The 21,624-nt window shown below is 48.8% G+C and overlaps 1 long non-coding RNA gene across 1 annotated transcript; it reads right to left on the bottom strand.

Moving 5' to 3' along the window:
• Positions 1 to 312: 312 nt before the first annotated feature.
• Positions 313 to 11,312, bottom strand: LOC104973848 (uncharacterized). Its single transcript, XR_810795.4, has 3 exons — positions 8,359 to 11,312; positions 7,415 to 7,485; positions 313 to 4,696 (listed from the first exon to the last, which is right to left on the bottom strand). It is a non-coding gene; the product is annotated as an uncharacterized lncRNA (long non-coding RNA).
• Positions 11,313 to 21,624: the final 10,312 nt, after the last annotated feature.

Below are 21,624 nucleotides of genomic sequence, written 5' to 3' on the forward strand. Positions count from 1 at the left end.
TTACACTACATATGAAGTGGTACAATATCATTTGACAGTAGACTGACAAGTTAGAGACATATACCATAAATTCTAATGCAACAACTGAAATAACAGAATGAGGAATTATAGATAATAAGCCAATAAAGGAGGGAAAATGGAATAATGAAAAGCACTCAGTTAATCAGAAATGAGGCAGAAAGAGGGACTATCCTGACAGTCCATTGGTTAGGACTTCGCCTTCTAACGCAGAGGGTGTGGGTTTGATCCCTGGTCAGGGAACTAAGATCCCACATGCCTCAGGGCCAAAAAATCAAAACATAAAACAGAAGCAATGTTGTAACAAATTTAATAAAGACTTTAAAAAATGGTCCACATCAAAAAAGAAAGAAAGAAATGAGGCAGAAAAAGAAGAAAAGGAAAGAGCAAATGGGACAGAGAAAGAAAATATGAGATAATAGGCTTAAATCGAATCATATCAATAATCACATTAAATGTAAATGGTCTAAACACTCCCAATTAAAAAGCAGAGATTGTGAGATTGAATTTTTATAAAGACCCAAATACATGCCATCTACCAAAACAAAAACAAAACCACACATCCACTTCAGATATAAAGACACAAGTTAAAAGTACAAGCATGGAAAAAGATATACCACACTAACACTAATTAAAAGAGCACTAGAGTGGTTAGGTTAATATCAGAAAAAGCTCATTTCAGAGCAAAGAATCTTACTAGGGATAGATAAGGTCATTTCATAACAAGCAAGGGATTGACTAATTAAGAGCATAAAACAATTTTAAATGTTTATATTCCTAATGGCAGAGATCTAAAATATGTACAGCAAAAGCTGGTAGACCTCCAAGGAGAAACAAATCCATAGTTATACACTGAGATTTCAAATTTCAATAAATGAAAGAACAAATAGGAAATCAAATATTACCTTCCTAGTATGTCCTACCTTGACCATCAATTTGAATTGTGCTTCCTTACTCCCTAACCCTCTCTCCTGCACATGTTATCTTCTAACAAATTGTGTATCTATTTATTTATTAACATTTAAATTTATTTATTTGTATAATCCAAGAACAGTGTCTGGCACTTAAAAGATTCTTTAAATCAGATCAGATCAGATCAGATCAGTCACTCAGTCGTGTCCGACTCTTTGCGACCCCATGAATCGTAGCACACCAGGCCTCCCTGTCCATCACCAACTCCTGGAGTTCACTCAGACTCATGTCCATCGAGTCAGTGATGCCATCCAGCCATCTCATCCTCTGTCATCCCCTTCTCCTCCTGCCCCCAATCCCTCCCAGCATCAGAGTCTTTTCCAATGAGTCAACTCTTCGCATGAGGTGGCCAAAGTACTGGAGTTTCAGCTTTAGCATCATTCCTTCCAAAGAAATCCCAGGGCTGATCTCCTTTAGAATGGACTGGTTGGATCTTCTTGCAGTCCAAGGGACTCTCAAGAGTCTTCTCCAACACCACAGTTTAAAAGCATCAATTCTTCGGCACTCAGCCTTCTTCACAGTCCAACTCTCACATCCATACATGACCACAGGAAAAACCATAGCCTTGACTAGACGAACCTTTGTTGGCAAAGTAATGTCTCTGCTTTTGAATACGCTATCTAGGTTGGTCATAACTTTCCTTCCAAGGAGTAAGCGTCTTTTAATTTCATGGCTGCAGTCACCATCTGCAGTAATTTTGGAGCCCACAAAAATAAAGTCTGACACTGTTTCCACTGTTTCCCCATCTATTTCCCATGAAGTGATGGGACCGGATGCCATGATCTTCGTTTTCTGAATGTTGAGTTTTAAGCCAACTTTTTCACTCTCCTCTTTCACCTTCATCAAGAGGCTTTTTAGTTCCTCTTCACTTTCTGCCATAAGGGTGGTGTCATCTGCATATCTGAGGTTATTGATATTTCTCCTGGCAATCTTGATTCCAGCTTGTGTTTCTTCCAGTCCAGCGTTTCTCATGATGTACTCTGCATGTAAGTTAAATAAACAGGGTGACAATATACAGCCTTGACATACTCCTTTTCCTATTTGGAACCACCACAACAAAAAGAACTGTTGAATAAAAGCATGATTGAAAGACTGTTAGTTGCTATCATTATGACAAATCATGTGACTCTGCATGGAGTCTTTCTCTTTTGTTACTTCAATGTGTAGACCCCAACAAAAATCAATATTGGGGTCCCAGAATTCTAGAACACAAGGGCAGAAATCATAGACATCCAGAATGTTCATGTAAGATGTATAGGATGTTAATATTCTAGAATGTCAGAGTCTACAACTCTGAAGTCTTAGAATGTTTAGAGCCAGAACATTAGATTCGGGGACTAGAGTTGACAAGGGATCTAAACTTAGTCTGTACTGGGGAGTGGAGGGGTGGTGCATTCAGAGTCAAATAGTATTCTCTTTATTTCACTTGCTGGTTCTGGGTGTCTCCTAACTTTATACCCATCAGTTCAGTTCAGCTGCTCAGTGTGTCTGACTCTTTGCATAGAGAGGTATATACCCAGCTCTCTAACTCAGCTTAGCAAGGCAAATGGACTAAGAAACTATTCACCCATGGCCTCAGGGGCTGTGGGAATGAGGGAAGTTGGGCCAGGGGAGGGAAAGGAGGGGAGGAAGGGGAGGCTGTATTTCTCCATTTTAATTCAGCTTTTGCTCACAGGGCCCCTTCTGGACTATAAACCCGTGAGGCCTTTCCGTCATGCAAGACTGGAGGCTGTCATTATCAGAAGGAACCACCACCACCACCTGCACAGGAATAAGGGGGAGAGCCCACAGCAGACTGAGCCAGGCCATCATCCCAGGGACCCTGCCCTGGGATGGCCACAGAACTGGCTGGGGAGTCTAGGTCCCAGGGAGTAGAGAGATAGGTTACAGAGAGTCAGGGCAGCCTAGGTCCCTGCATTTCGGAGTGCAGACTTCACTCCCGGGGCATCGGGGCATCCTGGTGGTGGTGGGGAGGGCATGTCCAGCAAGTGGGGCCCACACACCAACTGTTGTTCTGCTTTGTTTTTATCTCCAGCTCTATCATCTCATGACTTCTGTGTTTATCTTCTTTCTCATCCATCTCTCAGACTAGATTGTGAGCCTGTGAGGACAACAAGCAGCTCTGCTTTGCTCATGCTGTCCTAGCATTTGGGGGTGCCCTTGTGAACTCTGCAAACAGTGAGTGTTCGGTCAGCATTGCTGGTGGATTACCCGAATGAAGCTGCTTTGCCAGCCCTCTCCTCGGGGATTCTGTGCACACTGGGTCACACCCTTATTATGAGCACTAGTGAAGGCTAAGAATCCTTTACTCAAACAAAACTCGAACCCTTCACAAGCTGGTGCAGACACTTCCCAGGGAACGAACACACACACACACACACACACCAGCTCTAAGCTCTGCACAGACCTCAAGCTTTGCACCCCTGGAGCAGGAGGAAACTCAAGAGCCTGTTTCCAGCATCATCTTTCACCCATCAGCTTTCAGTCCCTGTCCTGTGTCGTCCAGGGAAGGCCAGAGAAAATCCCAAGAACCAGCACATGCTGGGTGCCCAGCGCTGACAGCCCGTGGCCTCCACCACCCCTGGGCACAGAGCTGTTACCTGAAACACAGCCTCCCACAGTGAGTTGGGAGCCCTTTCTGAACCACCTTGCTATTGGTCTCTACAATCGTCCTTCATTTAGCCTCCATTTAGGACCCGGGTTCTCAACACTCACTAATCACAGGCTGCCTTTTTGAGGCTGGGTCAACTGCTGGCAAAACACCAGGAAAAAATGCACAAAGAAGCATGACTTATCAGACAAATTCCCAGGGCCTCTCCTTCTCTCTTCCTACCCCAACCGCAGCCATCCGAGTCTGCAGAGCCCCAAGCGTGTAACCAGGGGTTACACACCCGAGTACAGGATGGGTGGCGGGCCCCTTCTTTTTTTGGACACAGCTCGGAAACCCCTCCATTCCTTAGACTGCTGCTGTGCCTCGCGCCCCCCACTTCTTAATTACTACCGCGCTGCTTAATTGGGCGCTGTGTGTGTGCGTGTGTGTGTTTCTCGGGGGCTGAGGGGCGTCTCTCCTACACATGGAGCGATCGGGTGGAGGGGGTGCTGGCTCCCGGCCCGAGAGCGAGACCCCTCCCCCGCCAGGCCGCTGGAGGATTGCGCAGCTCAAACAGATGGACCGAGCCGAGGGGGCGGGGGCGCGCTGACGGGGTGCTAGACGGCAGCGACGGCCGCGCCTCCCCGCGCGCGGACAAAGGCGGGGGCCGGGCGGCGCGCGCGCCTTATCAGCGCTAGCAGACCGGCCGTCCGGGCGGGCGCCGGCGGCCCGCGTGCAGGCGCACAAAGGCCCGGGCCGGGCGCGGGGGGCTGGGGGGACCGCGAAGATTAATTGCCCAATCAAGTTGTCGGCGCGGGGCGGGGGCGGGGCCGCGGCCCCGGGGGGACGCGGGGCGGCGCATAATGAAGTGTGCAAAAAGTTAATTTGCTCGGCGATTCGCTGCTAGCCGTAATCAAAGGCGGGCGGCGGGGAGGGCGGGAGTGGGGAGTATGCCCCTCCCCGACCCCCGACCCAGACTGCGATCCCGGGGGGCGCCGGGGGAGGGGACCCAGGACAGCCCCCCAGCGCCGGAGCAGGGGTGGGTAGAGGTCTCCAGACGCGCGTTCCACTCCTCCACTTCCTCCGGCCGAGTGTCCCAAGCGCCGCTCGCCTTTCCTGCAAACACAAAGGTTGACATTTCTGGAGCGTTCACTCCGGCCAGGCTCCGCGCCAAGCGTTTCCGGGCGTGATCTCCACTCTCAACCTGGGGAGGTAGGGTCGGTGATCACCACGTTTTGGAGCAGAGGAGCCCGGAGCCCGGAGATGCTTAGAAGTGATCCAAGGTCACACGCGGGGCCCTAAAAAGGCTCGGGAGCCTTAGCTGAAAAACGGCACAGTGGAAGAGTGTCAAAGACAAAATACATTAGACAATGGGAGAGGTGATTTTGTTTTTTTTTCAAGCTCCTGCAATGGAGAAGCACCCGCGAGCCCAAGACCACGGTGTCTGGGCTGGGCCGGTTTGCCTGACTTTTATAGGGTGGAGTAGACAGGTTACAGGTGGGGGATGTTTTACAATCAGGGGAAGTCGTTTCAACCAGCTGAACAGGAAATGTTTATCTCTGTGTCTAGTTTCAGATGGCACAAACAGTTCTAACCTCAGCTAATCAACCAAGAGACAAAGAATGGGAAGGTCTTTGTTTGGCCTTAGCAGGCTCAGGCAAAAGCGAAAAGGTCACAGACAAACAAGGGGAGTCTAGTCTTAGGGGAGCCATGAGAAAGATGGATAGAGTCTTATCTAAGTATTATGGAGAAGGTGGTGGCTTGCAGTAAGCCATTTACCAGAACAAAATGGGTTGCTGCTGCTAAGTCACGTCAGTCGTGTCCCACTCTGTGCAACCCCATAGACGGCAGCCCACCAGGCTCCCGTCCCTGGGACTCTCCAGGCAAGAATCCTGGAGTGGGTTGCCATAATGGGTAGAGGGACTGCAAAAAAACAAAAGGTTGAGATTTCTTAACCATCCATATTTTCTATGGGCACAGGTAAAGTTTAACATTGTCAAAAGGTTGGCAGATGGTAAGGCAGAAGCTCTGATTTCCTGTGACAGCAGCTTTGCTGAGCGGTTTAGAACCACTGCCTTATGAGGCCCTCGTCCTCAATAAATATAAATGCCCCTTTAGTCAGCTCCCCTGGGGTTGTGACCTTGGGCAACTCATCTGACCTCTCCTCATACAATGGGAGCCATAATAAAATACCCACCCTATAAGATATGGTAAGTCCCCCACATACAAACAAGTTCCTTTCCAAGAGTGTGTTGGTAAGTCCAGTTTGTTCGTAAGTACAACAGTCACCCTAGGTACCCAACTAACACCTAGCTATATAATACTGTACTGTACTAGGTTTATAATACTTTTTTCACATAAATAATACATTAAAAAAAAACAATAAAACACTTTAAATCTTACAGTATCTTGAAAAGTACAGTGGAACAGTACAGCAACTGGCATATAGGGGCACGTTCACGTCTTTGAAAGTTCCTAACTTAAAGTTTGTATGTGGGGGACTTGCTATATTATTATCAGTGAGAGCCTAAACAGTAAGCACCAAGCAAAGCACCTGGGTCACGGTAGGTGCATCATTCCTGTTAGTACGAGTGCTAGCATTTTCTCAGGAAGCAGAGGTGTCAGGATTTGAATTCCAGCAGCACGGTTTCAGAAACTGCGAGCTCACCCAGGTGCACAGCCAGATCTCTGTGTACGGCTTCAGTTCTCCAACACCAGATACATCCAAAACCTGTGTCCCAGGTACGGGGTGTACAAGAAAAGGAGCAGGCCCTGCCCTCCTGGAGGGGGTCATCCTGCAAGGCTGGCCAACCCCAGACAATAGCAGGAATGCCACAGTGGCCATGGGAGCTCTGCAGAGGTGCCAAACCTGGGCTTAGGGCTGGCTTTGGGAAGGCATGGTGGACATGCCCCAGATGCCCAGGACAACTGGCACAGAGGATTGGCAGCCATGACCCGAGCCCCATCAGATTTCCACCCAGACCCCCTCCTCAAGAAGCAGCTTCCACGCCCTGGAGCTGACTAGTGGCTCCTGAATCCTGGTTCTCTGATCCGTTGCCCAGGCCTGTCCCTGAGCCCAGGCAGGACCAGGAGACTGGAGAGGAAGCCCTTGAGGGTGACAAGAGCCAGGCTTGCAGGCGAGAAGGGGCGGGATTACAGCCAAGTCAAGATTTATGGGCCCGATCATAATAATGAAAGAAAGAAAGAAAAAAGGGACGCGTGTTCGGCAATGCCCAGGGACCAGGGCTGCTGCCCTATTACCAAAAATGTCGTAGCTCTCGACTCTGCAAATTAGCATAAAACATGCTGTTTTGCATCTATTTGCATGTAATTTACATGCTAATAACTTGACGCCACAATGCACCCAGTCCCCTAAGTGGCTTCTGGTCCTTGCTTTTCTCCCAGCTCCTGCCCCTTGTCTTGCTTTGAGAAAACCAGGGGATCTTGGTTCTAGGCTAGGCTGAGCCACTCAATCCCTGTGGGACCTGGACTGGTCCCTGTCCCTCTCTTGAGTCTCAGTTTCCTGACTGTGAGCTGAAGGAGACAAACTGAACAGGAGTTCTCAAATTATGCTCCAGTATCCCCCTTGAGGGCTGCAGACACAGAGACGGGGAAGCAGGTGGAGCAAGCACCCCCTCCCTCTATCCCCTTGAACAGCTGGGCTTCTGAGTAAAATTTCTCTTGAGCAATGCAGAGCCTCTTGTTAAAAACAAAGACCAAAAAGTTTGCAAACAAACAGACTCGGTTATCTTAGAGTCTTTCTAAGTCTTTCCAGTTCAATGTTCTCTAAAGATTTGAATAATAATACCAATCAGAGTTAAATATAGCACTTACCATGGGACAAGCAGTGTTCTAAGCACCAGGCACAGTCTTCCAAGCACACATAACTCAGTCTTCAGACAACCCTTGAAATAGACGCTATTATTATACTCCCATTTTATAGATGAGTAAACTGAGGCACGGAAAATAATTTACCTAGGTTCAAATAGCCACTACATGGGAAAGTGAAGATTCAGACAGTCTATCTCTAGAGTCTACATTGAATTTAGTCAAGTCAACCCTTCCATTGTACAGATGAGGATACTGAGGCCCAGAAAGGGAGATTGAAAATTTCTAAGCACCACAGCTAAACTGGCACTTGAACCTTGCTTCCTGCATGAGCCCCAGGCTCTTTGCCGTCTGGGGAAAGGTGAACAGAAAAGGGAAGTCTGGAGTTTCATAGGTGCTCAGGACTACTTCTCTCTGGGTCCAATGGGCTTGCCAGGGTGAGACATGCTTTCTACCTGGGTTACTACCAGAGCCTGCTTCCTCCTCCTCAGCCAGCCTCATCCCAGCTGGTGGACCTTGGGGAACAGGCCCTGAAACCAGCCAGGATGAGCCCCTAAATCAGGACAGACAGCAGGCTAGTGAGAGCACCAGGTGTGCCTGTCAGAGCCAGCACACAATGCCCTGGCCGGCTGTGCAGGTGGAGCAACTGCCCAGGGGGGCTCCACTGCAGGGGGCTGTGGGGCTTTATCTCTGCAGAGGCAGACAGTGCCAGGCCAGCAGGTGCTCAGCGCTCCCCCTCGGGGATCTGGCTGGGAAACCCCCAGATGTAGGGACGACTGGCTTGCCTGAGCGGTGCCCCCTGTGGGTCTAGTCATCCCTCTCTTGATTCAGTATCCCTCGATGGCACCCTGGCCCTTCTCACGTCCCTGTCTGACCTGCCACCTCTCACCCTGCTCCAGCCACCTGGCCTTCTCTCTGCTCCTCCCCGACACCTCCAAGCTCAGTCCTACCTGGCCCCTTTGCAACTTGCTGTTTCCTCCAACTGGAACACCCTGCTTGGCTGCTTCGTGCCCTTCAGATCTCAGCTCCAGCCCTCAAACCTTCCCTGACCACACCCTCCAAAGCTCTGCCTCCCTTCCCCCTCACTCGCTAGCACTTAACCTTGATGTCTTCTCTGCCATTATTACAATCTGAATTTATCTTGTTTATTTATGTGTCTCCTCATTTAGTGCCTGTCTCCACCACTAGACCCTCACTCCAGGAGAGTCAGGACCACGTCTGTCTTATAGAAATATAGTTCTCAATAAATATTTGTTGAAGGAAAGAAATAAAGAGGGAAGACAGTAGCTGCCGAAGATTTATTTGGTTAGTTTCCACCACCTCCCCCTCCCCAACTCTGCCCTAGAATGTTAGCTCCATGGTGGGTGGGCAGGGGGGCGGGGCGGCGGGTACAGGCATTTATGCCTGTTTTTGTTATCTCTGTGATTCCCAGAGGCTAGCACTGTGCCTGGCACACAGTAGGCGTTCAATAAATATTTGTGCATGAATGAGCTGAGTGTGTAAGATCCTGCACTGGAAGCCAGGAGACCTGGCTTCCTTGCCAGTAATCCCCTTGATGGTGGGTAGGATCCTGGGCAAGTTCCTTCCTTCTGGAGACCTCCATCTCCATCTCCTCATCTGAAGCCTGGACTTTGGAATCCCTGCCACCTTCACCAGGACCACAGAAGGGAGAGTGCAGTCTGTCCTCACTCCTCCGTGGGGAGGCAAACGGGGCAGCTGGTGGAGCTCCAGGGATTAGGGCCTGAAATCGGCCAGGATAAGCCCCAGGAGGCAAGGGGCAGAGAAACCTGGGTTTCAATCAGGACATGGCTATTACCTGGCTGCATGGCCTTGGGGGAGTCACTGTTCCTCTCTGAGCCTCCATTTCCTCATTTGCAAAAGGGACACAGTCACTGTGAGGACTGCCACAAGATGACAGAAGGGAGCATTGTGCACCATGCCCACAGTTGTCATTTCTCATCAGCAAGGCAGTGCAGCAAGGAGATCATGACACGCCTCTACCCAGCGTGTTTGTTTCTTATCTATAGAAGGAAGTCCTAAGGGTACCAACCTAACAGGTCACTGAGGTTGGATTGAGATGGGAAAATGTTATGTATGTACCTGGCACATGGTAGGGACTTTTACAACCACAGCCCTTAAAGTTTTCAACTGCCTCTGTGGCTGATCCTGATTATGGATATCCCAAATCATCAGAGCACAGAGGAGACTCGGGGTCAGAGTGGGTGTGGGTATGGTTTGAGTTCAGTGTTGGGGGTGGGCTGGAGAGGATGAGGCAGCAGAGGTATAAGGTCAGGATAAGATCAGGCGGTCCTGAGAGCTGGATAAGGAGTTAGCCTTTATAGTGGGAGCAGGGGGAGCTACAGGACGCATTAAAGCAGGGAAACAAGATGATATGAGTTTAAAAACACTCACTCTGGCTGCCAGTTTTCAGGTGTGGCTGGGATTACTGGTGGTTTCCAAGCCTACGGTCTCCCTTTCGCTTAGTATTAGGACCCTGTAGATACTGCTGAGCACATGGACACTAGAATAGAGACCACACTTCCTAGCCTCTTACAGTCAGGTATGGCCATGTGTCTCCATCCTGGCCAAGAGGGGAAAAGTAGAACACCACGTGCAATTCCTGAGAGGTCCTTACAGAGAGGCAGAGCCTCTTCCCCCTTCCCTCGGAATGTAAATATGATGACTGGGAATAAGCAGCTATTTTGGGCCGTGAGGTGTTGAGGACTGTGGAACAGTAAGATAGAAGGAATCTGGGTCCCTGTGAACCAAAGAGCCATCTTGCTAGCTTAGGACTGCTGGCCTCCGGACTGTTTATGAGAAGGAGAAATCAGTGTTTGTCTCCTTTAAGGCACTCTTCTTTGGAGTTCTCTTCCACTCACAGCCAACTCCAAAACAGATGCAGTTGGCACAGGTGATCTTGGAGCACTGTGGCCCGTCTTGAGGTGCACAGGGCAGAGAACTCACCTGGGTCTCTTTTCTGCTCATATTGGCCCTGAAGCCCCCGGCCTTTGCAGCCAAGCTCTGCCTGTCCAAAGGCACAGCCCAGGTCAGCCCAACTGGTGGGTATCCCTGGCTGGGCTAAGCTCATGAGGAACTAAGATTAGGACTCCTACTGAGTCCTTCACAGAGAAGGGCTTCTCAGAGTCCTTCTCAGCGCTTCAGAGGTCTGAGAGGCAGGGCAGAGAGAAGACAGCAGACAATGGCAGGATGGCACTGTCCATCCCAGTGGCCACTTCAAGCCCCTTCTCAGCCTCTCAGCCTCTCCACATGGCACCCTTCTTAATGCCCTTCCCCAAACTCACAGGTTCCACCACAGTGCCCTCCTGCGGCCCCCCAAGGCCTTCAAATTGGCATCTAATCTCCTCTCTGGCCCACCATGTCCTTGAAGATGGTGTGCAGCTTTGAATGAGACTCATGAGGACAAATCCCCTCTCTTAGGTGCTCTGTGACTTTGAGGAACTCATTGAAGCATCTTGGATTTAATTTCCTCCTCTGTGAAATGGAAATGATTATAACAACTACTTCCTGAGTCAGTGCAAGGGTTCCGATTATTGACTGTTGAGTAACAACCCACCCCAAATACAGTGTTGTTAACCAGTTTCTTAAGCTCACAGATTCGTATGGGTCAAGAATTCAGACAGAGCACATGGGAGATGGCTTCCTCCCATTCTACAGTACCTGGGGCCTCAGCTGGAAAGAACTGAAGACCAGGCACCAGAATCATCAAAAGGAGTCTGCCCTTACATGTCTGGCAGCCAAGCCTAGCTCAGCTGAGGCTATTAGCTGAAACAGCTGTATGCGGCCTCTCCTTGGGTCGTGAGCTTCCTCACAGCGTGGCAGCTGGGTTCCAAGAGCGAGTGTCCCCTGAGACCCAAGCACAGGTGATTATGGCCACATCTAACCTATCCTCAGAAGTCACACCGTGTCACTTCAGCCATATTTTATTTGTAGAAACCATCACAGGAGGGGTCATAGACTCCGCCCCTTGACAGGAAGAGAGTCAAGGAATTTGGAGTCATATTTTTTAAAATGCTTGAACAATGTGTAGCTCATCATAAGGACACATTAAATGTTAGCTGGAAGAAGTGGCAGTAGTGAAATAGTGGCAGGGTTCAATCCTGTATATACTGAAATAGCCATAAGACACTAGGCATAAAAAAGTTAATGGAGGAGGCACAGAAACAGGTCCCTGGAACCTAACATCCCCACTAGGCTGAAAGACAGAGTTTGGATAATAAGAGCTAATAGGTATTGAGTGCTTACTAGATGGCAGGCACAGAGCCAAGTACTTTCCATGCATGATCTTATATAATCCACATAACGATCTAAGAGGCAGGTCTTAGCTTCCCACCCATTTACTGATGAATAGCCAGGGCTCAGAGAAGCGAGGGCTTCCCGGCGGTGCTAGTGGCAAAGAATGTGCCTGCCAGTGCTGAAGCATGAGAGATGAAGGTTCAATCCCTGAGTCAGGAAGATCCCCTGGAGAAGGGAATGGCAACCCTCTCCAGTATTCTTGCCTAGAGAATGTCAGGGATAGAGGAGCCTGGCAGGCTACAGTCCATGGCGTCCTGAAGAGTCAGTCGGACACAACTGAGTGACTAATACCTTCATACCAGACAAGCGAAGGGTCTTGCCCGAGTCCACACAGCTAGGAAGAGGCACAGTCAGGATTTGAACCTAGGCAGCAGGTTGTCAGAGCTGGGCAGCAGGTTGTCAGAGCTGGTCCTCGTTTCCCAAGACGAAGCTGGGCACTAGCCAGCCTGCCAGGTGGAACAGGCCATCCTGACTGTTTGGTGACAGACAGGGAGGGCTCATGCTACTGGATGGAGAGCCAGGACCAGGAGGTTTGTCAGCTGCAAGCCCACAGTCACAGGCTGGGGGAAGGGGGCCAAGACCTCCGTCTGGAGGGATGGGGGAGGGGGGCAGTGAAGAGAGCCCAAAGAACAAGACAGAACCCCAGAGGCAGCAAAGCACTAAGGGATGATGATAAAGCCTGGGTCACCAGAACTGAGCCTCAAGATCACAGGGGGGGCTCTGACCTCTGTTCCCTGGAGCACCCACCAGGCGGTCACTTGTCCCCTGCCTGGAGCAGGACTCAGACTGCCACTGGAAGCCAGGAGGACTCGGTGTAGTGGGAGGAGCAGGAGGATGGGGAGGGAGCACCACTCCATACCCCAGCCAGGAGGGGACTCACCACAGTTCCAGGTGCGTAAGGGAGGCAGCACACTGTGGGGGGGTGGGTGGCTCTCTCCCACTGCCAGTGGGGTGCTGCTGGCCTTGACTCCTCTTCTCAACTGCTCTCTTTCCCTTCCTTCCTTTCTTATTTCCAGCCAGCCCTCCTTCCATGCTTCCTTCTATCCTTTCTTCCATGCCTTATTTCCATGCTCCCCTCTTTTCCTCTCTCCCTCCTTCTTGCCTTTCTGGCATTCCTTCCCCCTTATGAAATCTCACAGGGAGAAGCTACATTCCCCAAAGGCGAGGGTCAATCTGGTCCTAACCTGGTCATGACCATGGACTTCGTCATAAAATGAAGCATGTCTGCTGAGCCATCACAAAGCCAGTCCTAAGGGTGTCACGTATCTGTGATGAGCTCCTTCGACTCTCCCCAAATCAGATACTGTTGTATCTGCCAAGTCTTCTCTACCCCAGAGTCAGAGGGCATCTCCCAGAGCACATGAGTACCCTGAGTGTTACTAGAAGGCAGCTTCAGGGGCACTGGATTATGAGCTGGATCGCCTTGGCCTAATTGCTCAGTGCCGCTGAGCCCTGGTTTTCTTGGCTGAAACCACTTCACAGGTTGAGAAGAGGGTGGGACAGAACAACAGTTGTGCCCAGTCCCAGGAGGACTCTGTCTCCACCAGTCCCCTGCTGGCACAGGCCTCTGACCTTTCTCCCAGGCCCATGAGGCAGAGCCAACTCCCAGCTGACATTGGCAAGCGGCTAGGAGGGTGGACCGGCAGGCTGTCAGGGCCGGCCTTGTGCCCAGAGAACCTTCTGTGCCACTGTTCCTCGGCCAGGCAGGCCCAGCCCACCAGCCACTTCCCGTGTCCCTGGCAGGACAAGGCTGGAGGCCCCTCCTCTCTGCCTCTTGCTCAGTTGACCATGGTGGCTACCCTCCTCCCCCCAGGCCCTGGAAACAGAAGTCTCCAATATAAATGCAAATTCGCTGTGGTCCCTAGTCTCAGGCTGGCAGCTCCAGCCTGTACCACAGGCTGCGGACCTGAGCTGACACTGGCCCAGAGCAGATAAGCCCCTCTGGGCCACCCCCGCCCCAGGCCCTGCCCACTCCTCAGCCTGTCAGCTCCACAAAGACCCCAGGGCGTCCCAGGCCTTCCCCTTCCCTGCCCCAGAACGCCTGTGATGAGCTTGCGAAGCCCCCCTCACCATAATCAAGAAGGACTGCAATCCTCAAATAGTGGTGACATTCTACTTCCTGAGCCTCCTATTCTAGCCTCCTGGGCTGGCAGGGGCAAAGCCTCAAAGCAGAGAGAAGGGCAAGCAACATGGGCCAATCTCTGCCCTCATAACCCACCAAGCTCAGGGTCACCACTAGCCCACAGCATCCCTTGGTGTGAACTAGGAACAGCCACCCCCTCTTCCTGGTGCCAGGTGGCCTCTTAGCTTACCCTCTTAGCTGGGTACCCTTGAGCCCAGCACTTGCACAACGCAAGCGTGGCCCAGCTCCTCTTTGGGACTTGGTCACCTTTCTGGCCAAGGGATCACCTGGAGAGACCTCTGGGTATTGTACAACTCCTCGAACACAGAGGCCCTACAACTGGACAGGGCAGTCCCATGGGTACGAGCTCTTCTGGTTGGGGTGTCTTATCATCCTTCCGTTCCTAGGTCCCAGACACTCCTGCCCATAAGCCACAACTCTAGGACACTTAACAAGGGAGCCAGGTGACTCTGGCAGAAGCACCTGTGAGCCACATGAGACTGAGTGGCATAGGTCTGAGGTCATGAATAGGGCTGGGTACAAATCCAGCTCATTCATGGCGCCAGCTTCAATGTCACCTCCTCGGAGAAGCCTCTCCTGATGACCTCATGTGGCACAGTCCTTTCCTTACCTCCAGAAAGCATATCTTTTTGCCCTGTTGGTTTTCTTCATAGCAGTTACCATTATGTGAAATTACCTCATTCATGTGTCTTTCTGTGGTTGTTTTCTGCCTTACTTTTGCCTTACTGGAATTCAAGTTTCTACAAGAGCAGGCACCATGAATTGATAATTTCTCCCTCGACACTTTCTGGGAAGTGATGGATCCGACACCAGAGGGTGAGTGTAAAGTGTTCATGGAGACAGCCAAGGTTGCTTAGCAGAGAGCCAGCACACAGCAGGCACTCAATAAATGCTAATGGTTATCATTGTTACTGTTGTCATCAAAGGGTTGTGGGTGTACTGGCCCCAGAGGTCCAAGTCCTGATATACTTCTTCACAAATTCCAAAGCCACCACTAGAGCCAAGTTCTCCTCTCCCATGTATTCACCCCATGAGCGTGTGTGTGTGTGCGTGCGTGTGCGTGTGTGTATGTTAGTCACTCAGTCATGTCCAACTCTTTGAGACCCCTTGGACTGTAGTCTGCCAGGCTCCTCTGTCCATGGGATTCTCCAGGCAAGAATACTGGAGTGGGTTGCCGTTCCCTTCTCCAGGGGATCTTCCCTAACTTCCCAATCCAGGGATTGAACCTGAGTCTCCCATACTGCAGACAGATTCTTACCATCTGAGCCACCAGGGAAGCCTGCTCACCCCATGAGCAGCACAAGCAAATTGCTTCTTCCCTCCAGGCCTCCATTCCTCTCTGTAAAGGAATAGGGTAACCTCCCCCATAGCCTGAAACTGCACAAATTTGCTACAAGTATTAAGTGACAATGAAGAGGGAAAGACACTTGTTAGTCCCTACATATGTTTTCAGTAACATAAAGAATGACTTGCCCCTCCTCTGAATAGGATGTCTCCATCTTCTGGAGCTGCCCAGAGTCCTCCCTAGAGTCCTGAGGCTTTGCTGTTCCCTGACCCAACCCAGCCATGTCTTAGACTTCTTCGAAGGAGGGGGTTTCCATCAAGGCAGAGTTTCTCAAAGTTTCGACACAACTATACCACCTCCCCCCACCAACTCTTACTTTCTTTCTGTTTGTATTTCATATAATTTACTCAATATTTTTCTTTAAATTGTCTCATTTAAAAAATTAATAAATAAAGCCAGTTCCCACTAGTGGAAAACTTTACACCACTGCCATAAACAAAATTTAGTATCAATTAATAATTTTAAATATATGTTGATATTTGCTAACATAAATACTTATCTATTAAAAGTTTGATACTCCTAGCAAGATGAGAGTCCTATTCTAAGGTTTTCAAGTTCTCAAGCTGAGCATTCTCTGGGGGATTTTTTTTATTTTTCGGTTCACTGGAAAAATACTTTATGAGAAAGCTTACCCAGTCGCAGTTGGAAGCAGCTGTAAGTGACACTATTACCAGCTCAACACACAGAAAAACTAGTTGGGGCAGCCACTCACACCATTCAAAATATAATTAATTAGAGACTTCTTTGGCAGTCCACTGCAGAGCTTCCACTGCAGAGGGTACAGGTTTGATCCCTGATCAGGGAGTTAAGATCCCACAAGGCATGCAACATGGTAAAAAAGAAAGAAAGAAATACAATTAGTTAGCAGAGAAGTAACACCCAGGCCAGTCTCAACAGGTATTTCTTGGCTCTTTCTGTTCAAAACCACCTAATAAAGGTGTCTTACCTGTGAGGGGAGTGGGAAGGAGAGGGGTAAAGTCTTCTTCCCGTAGAGGGACCATCTCCATGCCTGCAACCAAACCCACCTCCTAACTACTCCCAGCTCAAAACACAGTCTCCAGGACCCCCTACTTGGTGCCATCCATCTACTTTGCTGATTCTAGACTCTTGGGAAGGGCAATTTAATACAATGTCATGTTGTTCTGGGAAGGGAATCAAGTAAGACCTCTGGCAAATTTGGTACAATGGATCAGAAATCTTTAATTGGAGGGGTAATTTCTCTCCTAGGACTTTATCTACGAGAAATCACCATGAATGTAGACCAAATAGCTGCAGGATGTTGTTGACAAATCTGTTGATAATAATGAAAAGCTGAAAACAACATAGGCGATGACAACATGCATAGGGGATTCAGTAAATAGTATGTTTCATGCAATAAAAAACTATGCAACCATTTACCAATAATGCTGTAGAATTTTAGACATAGAAAAATGTTCATGTTATATTCTTAAGTAGAAAGTATTAATCACTCAGTCATGTTTGACTCTTTGCAACTCCATGGACCATAGCCCGCCAAGCTCCTCCATCCATGGGATTTTCCAGGCAAGAATACTGGAGTGGGTTGCCAATTCCTTCTCCATGGGATCTTCCTGGCCCAGGGATAGAACCCGTATCTCCGGCATTGCAAGAAGGAGATACTTTTTACCATCTGAGCCACCAGGGAAGGCCCCATAAATAGAAAAGTAGCTATAAAATAGGACATACAATATGTCTTATTTTTAATATATGTACAAATGTACTGTAGAAAGATTAGGATGGATTTGTGTTGGAGAAAATTTCTCAAACAAGAAGCAGAAAGTCCAAACCATAAAAGGCAAATATTAATAAACTAATTTACATTAGAATTAAGACTGTTCAAAGTTCACCATAAAAAACTGAAAAACTAAGCCACAAACTGGAAAATGTTTGTAACAATCTGACAAAGATTAGTATTCAAAGTATATAAAGAGTTCCTACAAATCAACAAGACGAAGACAATCAAAAAGAAAAATAAGCTGAAAATTTGAACAAACACAGAAAATAGAAAACATGAACAGCCAATGAGCATATGAAAAGATGCTCAACCTCTTAGTAATTCAGGAAATCCAAATTAAAAGCTCATTTTATGTCCACTAGATCAGCAAAACCTAAAAGGCTGAACAAATCCAAATGTGATCACTTGCATGGAATAAGGAAAGCTCCTTGACACTGGTTTTAGGGGGGGTCAATCTATACAACTTTGGAGAACAACTTGTCATTATTCTGCACTTACTCTACAACCCAGCAATCCCATTCCTGGGTACATTCTAGAGAAACTTACACCTATGCACAGGAAAGGTGGGCAATGATGCTCAGGTTGGCAGGACAGAGCCCTCAGCCTCCTGCCCTTCAAAGTGAAAGTGTCAGTCACTCAGTCGTGTCCGACTCTTTGTGCCCCATGGACTATAGCCCACCAGGCTCCTCTATCCTTGGGATTCTCCAGGCAATACTACTGGAGCGGGTTGCCATTCCCTTCTCCAGGGGGTCTTCCTGACCCAGGGGTTGAACCCCTACTTCCCACATTGCAGGCAGATTGTTTACCATCTGAGCCAAAGATGCCTAAAGCACGTGATGAATTCATCTCCTTTCCACCCTGCCTTCTGGCTTTCTTTCATTTCATTTGCCCTGGGGCTGGGCCCTAACTCTTGCACAATTCTGGGTGCTGTGATTCAGCCTTCAGCCTTGTTGGGTAGCCATGGATGGGCAAGCAGATCTCAGACTCATCAACTGAGCGGAAGTAGTGAGATGAGCGGGAGCTTCAGTGACTCTCCCAGGGGCCAGGGAGAGGCCAAGAGTGTTGGGAGAAGTGGTAGGTTTGCAGGCAGAGCTGGCTCACAGACCACTCCGCTGCTGTACAAAAGACCAGGCAGCTCGATACAAAGTCATCAGAAGCATCTCTAAGATACACTGCTAAGGGGAAGAAAGCAGGCAGAGCAGCTACCCTTGTAAAGTGTGTATACGTGCATTCATTTGTGTGCAGAAAACACCTCTGAGCCCAGAAAACTGGTATCCAGGGAGGAGGAGGAGTGGCTAGCCATCAACAGTAGGAGAGATTTCCTTTCATTCCATCCCTTTCTGTACCTTTTTATTTTGTATGCTGTATATGATCCTATGGAGAAATAAATACAATAATTAAAAAATGGAAACAAAATGCAATCATATTAAATATAACACCAATGTAACTATTAGGTGATTCCAATTTGTTGTTGATCACCATTGACATAATGCTGCTTTGTAGACACATAATTAAACTTTATTGCTTTGAATTTTAGAAAGTTTTCGTTATTTTTTATTTGGCTGTGCCGGGTCTTAATTGTGGCACGTGGTATCGCAGCTGTGGCATACAGGGTCTAGTTCCCTGACCAGGGATCAAACCCGGGCTCCTGCTTTGGAAGCTCGTAGTCTTAACTGCTGAACCAACAGGGAAGTCCCTGGGAAGTTTTGAAAATATTTTTCCAGTAAACTTTTATAGGTTTCAGGATCCTATGGCTTCTTGCATTGCCCCTTCCAGGTCAAAGGCGTAGAGCAGGCCCCTTCAGCACCTACGCCCAGCTGTGCACTGATTCCCCAAGGGCTGCTTTAGGCCCGCATCCCTTTGATTTAAATCATCTTTTGGGTCGTACCTCAGGGTTGCTCTGTATCTCAAGTGGGTCCATGGGGAACTGGCATGGCCCTCCCCTTACTCAGGAGCAAAAATACCCAAGGTCACTTTCTCGACCTCAGTCTCCCAGTGGTCTCTATGGTACATGTATGTCTTCCCACCCGAGATACTCGGCTGTCTCCCACTCCTCCTCCCCTTGCTCACGCTTGTATAGCCCCACTGGTTTCCTTGTTCCTCAACTCCCACCATGGCAGGAAGCATTCTAAGATGGCACCCAAGATTTCCAACCCCCTAGGTGGGCCTGTCCAGCATAATCCCCTGGGCTGTGACTATGATGGAGTTCATTCCCATGATTAGGTTAGGTTATATGGCATAGCTGACTGTGTGATGAGATGGTTGGATGGCATCACTGACTCAATGGACATGAGTTTGAGTAAACTCCAAGAGTTGTTGATGGACAGGGAGGCCTGGCATGCTGCAGTCCATGGGGTCGCAAGGAGTCCGACGTGACTGAGCGACTGAATTAACTGACTGTGCCAGACTTGGGACTCACAGAGGTGTGAGCTAAATGGATCTTGTTTTCAGCCACTAAATCAAGCCCTGGGTCAGGAAGATCCCCAGGAGAAGGCAATGGTAACTCACTCCAGTATTCTTGCCTGGGAAATCCCATGCACAGAGCAGCCGAGTAGGCTACAGTCCATGTGGTCGCAGAGTCGGACACAACTGAGTGACTTAGCATGCATGCCAGGTCTTCGTTGCAGCCTGTGGGATCCCCAGTTGTGGCATGCAGGATCTAGTTCCCTGGCCAAGGATTGAACCAGGGCCCCCTGCTTTAGGAGCTTGGAGTCTTAGCCACTGGACCACCAGGGAAATCTCCATAGAACCCTATTTTTATCCAGTGTGTTGTAATCATTTATTCACTGTCATCATTTTTTCTGATGCTCAAATCGTCCCAGCAGTTCCTAGGCTCTGTTGACATGTCCCCAGCATTACTTGAGCGCTTCTACTTATTTTATAGCACAAAGTAGATGTTCCAGGCTTACTGTGTACTTTCCTTGGCCCGGCTCTCAAGTCAGTCATTTCCCCAAGGATTCCTGGTTCCTTTCAGTGGACAATGCTACATTTAGCAACCAAGATTTGGTGTTATGAGTACTCATTGCTATGTGGGTATTAGTGCTCCTAGGCTCTCTTTGTGGATAGAGCTGAGAAACACATGTCTGGGGCACAGACACACACATTTACATCTACGCGTATCTGTCTACACTTATCTAATGCCATTAGCTCACACTGATTCCCCCAGCACCACGGGGTTCACACTAGCCTTTCCCATTTCCATATCTGTGATTCCCTTCTCTGACCCGTGCTCACTTAGCTGCTTTTCCATGACTGGTCCCACGTCCCGCCCACCACCTGCAACAAATATTGGAAAAGGGAAGGAGGAAAGAGGAAGCTGAAATTAAAAAAATTTTTGAACTAGTACAAAAATTAAAACTATAGAAAATAACATAGTGAAAAATCTCCCTCCCACCCATCTCATTCCAATCCTGGTCCTGTCCACAGCTAACAAGCATTATTATTAGTTTGTTATATGCACAAGCTGGTATTAAAATATTTTTTATTTCCCTCCTCTTTTACCCAAAGTATTCCTGACATCCCTTTTATTTGTCAATATATCTTGGAGATCTTTCTGTATCAGTACACGAAAAGTGACCTCGCCCTTGTAGTTGTATAGTCTTCCTCTGGCTAGTCCATACTTCATTTAACCTCATTTAACTTTATTTAAATGATAGACATTTAGACGCATCTGAGGTGAAATAAGACTAAACTGAGCTAAACAAGACTGCAGTGAATAACCTTGAATGTATTCATTTCACATGTGTCCATACACATCCACAGAATACATTTTCAGAAGTGGGATCATTGGTGTGACCTTATATATTTATGTGTTTAATGATGAAAGGTCTCCCCTCTTAGAACGTCAGCGCCAAGAGGAAAGGGACTCTGTTCTTTTTTATCCCCCTGGCTGAGCTGGGTCTTCATTGCAGCCGCGGGCGTCCTCTAGTTGGGGCATGCAGGCTCTTCATTGTGGTGCATGGGCTTCTCAATACGGTGGCTTCTCTTGTTGCAGGCTAGAGCATGGGCTCAGTAGCTGTGGTTTGCAGGCTTAGTTGCTCCACTTAGTATGAGGCATCTTCCCAGACTAGGGATTGAACCCATGTCACCTGCATTGACAGGTGGATTCTTAACCACTGGACCACCAAAGAAGTCCAGGGACTGTGTTCTATTCATCACTGTTTTCCCAGCATCCAGAACCATCAGACTGTCAGGCACTCAGTACATACGTATTCACTAAAAGAATGGCCAACGCCCTCTGGTTGTGGACTTGAGTCTCAAGCACTAACGGACCATTCACTGTGTGCTAAGTGCTATGCATCATCTTGCTAATCCTCCAAAGCCCCTGTGGGGTAAGGACTGTTTGGACGCCCCCACTTTACAGATGAGAGCCCTGAGGCCCAGAGAGGAAACACAATAGGCTGATGTCACACAGCTAATCAATGACAAAGCCACAGTTCCCATCCAGTGAGTCAGACTCTGGAGCCACCAACAACCTCACCTACTGTTCTCAGTACACCTACTGTTCTCTCCCCACACACAGCTCAGTCTCCCAGCCCCACGTGGCCCCTTCATCTTGACTCATCTACTTTCCTGGTCCTAGCCACTTCTTCTTAGCCTCAACCCCAGCCAAAGGCACCGGCTCTGCACCCTCAGCCAACACAGGACAGATCCAAGGAGAG

This window comes from Bos taurus, chromosome 13 (genome assembly GCF_002263795.3).
Source record: "Bos taurus isolate L1 Dominette 01449 registration number 42190680 breed Hereford chromosome 13, ARS-UCD2.0, whole genome shotgun sequence".
NCBI lineage: Eukaryota > Metazoa > Chordata > Mammalia > Artiodactyla > Bovidae > Bos > Bos taurus.